Source organism: Trichosurus vulpecula, chromosome 4, assembly GCF_011100635.1.
Source record: "Trichosurus vulpecula isolate mTriVul1 chromosome 4, mTriVul1.pri, whole genome shotgun sequence".
Classification (NCBI taxonomy): domain Eukaryota; kingdom Metazoa; phylum Chordata; class Mammalia; order Diprotodontia; family Phalangeridae; genus Trichosurus; species Trichosurus vulpecula.
The window spans coordinates 140,396,294-140,400,282 of NC_050576.1; the positions used below are offsets into that span (position 1 = coordinate 140,396,294).

General features: G+C 36.5%; 1 non-coding gene across 1 annotated transcript; it reads left to right on the forward strand.

Annotated features, from left to right (window-relative positions):
* The first annotated feature begins 3,085 nt into the window (after window positions 1-3,085).
* LOC118849281 lies at window positions 3,086-3,192 on the forward strand. Its single transcript, XR_005010330.1, has one exon. It is a non-coding gene; the product is annotated as a U6 spliceosomal RNA (small nuclear RNA).
* Window positions 3,193-3,989: the final 797 nt, after the last annotated feature.

Here is a 3,989-nt window from a genome sequence, read left to right on the forward strand (position 1 = left end):
AAACATATGATTGGTAAGATAAATTGGGACAAGGTATGTGGCCTTAATTCAAATAAACTTGACTTTATTTAATAGGCAATGGGGAGCCATTGATGTTTTTTGACCAATTGAGTTACATGAAAAAACTATGCTTAGGAAAGATTTATCTGTCTGTTATATGAAGGAAGCATTATAGGGACAAAAGATTAGATATAGGAAAATTAATCAATAGTCTACTGGAATAGTTTCAGAAAAACCTGGAAAGACATATATGAACTCATGCAAAGAAAAGTGAGCAGAACCAGAAGAACATTGTACACAGTAACAGCAATATTGTGAGGATGCTCAACTGTGAAAAACTTGGTTACTCTGATCAAGACAATGATTCAAGATGATTCCAAAGGACACATGATCAAAGATGCTATCTACCTTCAGAGAGAGAACTGATGAACTCTGGCAGATTGAATCATACTTTTTTAAACTTTATTTGTATTGTTTTATTTTGCTTGTGTTTTCTTTCACAACATGGCTAATATGGAAATACATTTGATATGACATCACATGTATAATCAAAATCAAATTGCTTGCCTTCTTGGGATTGTGAGGGGGGCGGGTGGGGGGAAGCAGAAGGGAAAGAGAATTTGGAACTCAAAATTTTTTGAATGATTGTTAAAATGTTAAATGTTAAAACGACTGTTAAAAAACCCATTTTATATATAATTGGGAAATATTTAACAAAATAAAAATGTTTTTTTCAAAAGAGTCTTTAAATAGTCTAAATGAAAGGTATAGAGAACTGGACTGGGTTGCCATCAGTAGGAATTGAAAGAAGAGGATCATCTTGAGAGACACCTGTTAGTCAGTCAACAATCATTTATTAAGAATTTTAAATGTGCCAAGCATTGGGGAATATAAAGAAAGGAAAAACAAAAACAAGATCCTTTCCCTCAAGGAGCTCACATTCAAATGAGAAGGCAACATGTAAACAACTATATACACACAAGATTCATGCAGTATAAATGGGAGGCAATCTTAGAGGGAAAGAATGGGTAGAATTGAAAGAAGCCATTCAGTTATTCATTCATTCAGCAAGTGTCGACTATGGGCAAAGCTTTGTGCTAGGTAGGCATGGGATGGGGAAAGAGACGCAAAGTTACAACATGGTCCTTGAGGGAGGAACCAAAGATGCCTCCATGGTTCTAAGTATAGGTAAGTGTGCGAATGATGCTAACATTGATAGAAACAGGGAAGCCAGGAGAAGAAGGTTTTGGAAGAAAGACTGATTTCCATTTGAGTTGGAGGTGCTGATGGGATATTCATGCCGATATGTCCTCAGCATGGTTGGAAATACTGGTTGGCACTCAAAAGAAAGATCTGGCCTAGAGATTTGTTTTGAAAGTCAACCTCATTGGGACTATTGAAAACATGGAAATGGGTGTGACTGCCAAAGAAGGACCATAGAGAAAGAAGAGAAGAGGGCTGAGAAGGCCAGAATGTCATAGGAATATCATATTTAAGATGCAGGAAGAGGAAAGGCAGCCAATGAAGAGAAGAGGATTAAGAGCCAAAGAAGAAAATAGAGGAGCAGTCAAGTCATTTTTGTAGGGATGAAAGAAATAATTCTTTCAACTTTGGAAAAATTCAAAATTGAGGGGCCTGAAACCAAGCATGAAAAGTACGAGCCTGTCATTATTTCTGATTCTAGTGAAATAGGATCTGTTTACATGTTGTTACTAAAGGATTTCTTCATTGTTTTTTTTTAAATTTAGCCCTTCATTTGTCCTAGAAATAAGGACATGAAACATTTTCAGGAAAGCATCAATATTGACTGCATATCACAAGTTTGCACTGAGTTAGAGGGGAAAAAGCTTCCTTTTATTATAGTTCTTTTGAGAATAGTGGCTCTAATTAAGTGGGAGGGTGATCATGGAAAAATGAAAAGTTTCAGGAACTAGTAATTCTTTTTTTAAAAAAAATCTAAATATACAGAGGCTTGGTGAAACCAGAACATTATGAGATTAATATTTTTTCCTGAAACAGATTAGATGGATGGTCTGATTGGCTAGTCAGTTTATTTTTATAAGGCCAATTATATGTGATGCCTACTTCAAAGATTTGGAAAGGACACTTTACTCCATTTTAATATAAACAGTATCTAATCCAAGGCAGAATTAAACTAGTGTAATTTTATTTGGAAATAACTATTTAGTGAAACTTCCAGCCTGGGCTATTTGTTACATCCTACTCATTCACTGCAAGCCTGGCCAGTTCTAGAAAGGAGAATCAGAGATAGTCACTTTAGGGGGGGGAAAAACCAACTTTGTGATGACATGGATCAAAGGTGGAAATGCATAAAACAATTCAAAAAGTTTAGTAAATCACTTCCCCCCACCATGCCACCACCACTCTGCCACAGTCATATATTTTGTATATAGCAAGTTATTGACGCCTCATCTTTACAGTCTGAAAATAGAGCATAATACAACTATCAAAGCCACCAAGTTTTTGCTGTCTGAGGAAAGGGATACTACCTCCTCTGCAAAGGCTTCTTTGATTCCCCTCAGCAAGAACTGAATCCTCCCTCCTCAAATTTCCCCTAGTATTTTGCATTTATTTTTCACATATTTTCTCAGAAGCATGTATATGTATCTGTATATGGTTGTGGTAGAGCAATAACTAGGGTGAAGTAACTGGGGTTTGGCCACAGAGTACTAAAATTTAAAGGGTGCTGACAGCATTTAATGATTTTTCAGAAGTATTCAAACAATTGAGTTTAATAGACTCAAGCAAGGATCAGTAATTAAAATAGGAAATTATCAAAAGGGTGGATGTCTTCTCTGCATGTCTTGTTAGCGTCTGCTAATTTTTTTCCCAAACCAAATGGAATTGTCTTAAGAGCTGATTTGAGGCAGTGACTCACTCTTTCTTTAGTGCATATTGTATAATTTTCTCCAAGTACAAAAATTTCTACTAATTGATCTGCGTATTATAATTTATAATTATTTGTGCATATACCTTATCTCTAATACAAAATTATAAGTTCCTTGAGCTAGGGACCATGTCACTTTTTTCATTATTTTTGTTTTCCTGTTTCCTGGAACCTTTTATATTCACTTCAGCAGCACATACACCGAAAATGGAATGATCCAGAGAAGATTAGCATTTCCCCTGTGCATGGAGGACATACAAATTCATGAAGCATTCCATATTTCTTTTCTATGGCCTCTAGGAGGCACAGTGGATAGAGTGTCAGACCTGGAGTCAAGAAGACCCAAGTTCAAATCAAGAGTTACTTAACCCTGTTTGCCTCAGTTTACTCATCTGTAAAATGAGCTGGAGAAGGAAATGTCAAACCAATCCAGTGTCTTTGCCAAGGTATCTGTAATAGGGTTACAAAGAGTCAGGCACGACTGAAACAACTGTACATCAGCAGTACCTTTTACCTAAAGCAATACCAAGCCCCTGCATTTTGTGTGGGGAGGGCAGTGGTTCCAAAAAAAATGGTAACCCATCTATCTTTCATAATCTTGGAGAATCATTAGTATTGCTCATGGATATTCAATGACTTGGCCTTGGTCACACATCTAGTGTGAGTCAGAACTGAGATTTTGATTCAGAAATTACTGACTCCAAGTTCCACAATCTTTCCACTCCACTCTACTGTCTCTCACCTTGTATATTACAAAAACTGAATACTTTTGCTGAATTGAATTAAATTCTCCCATCCCTATGCAAACTATAGAAGCCTTTATTACACTAGCTTGTACCATTCCAACTTTCCACCTAACAGATGGAGAGTAGTGGTCATGAATAGGACTTAGCAAGGACTTGGGAGGTTATCTAATCTGTTCTGCTGCTTGTAGGGAAGAATTTACTTGCAATGCTCCCCAAATAGTGTACTCTCCTCTATTCTGCAGAAACAACTTCTTGTGTGGTGAAACTGAGTGATTACTGAATGGGGGAGTCTAGATAAATAGATCTTCTTTCTAATAGAAATGAAATGTGTGACC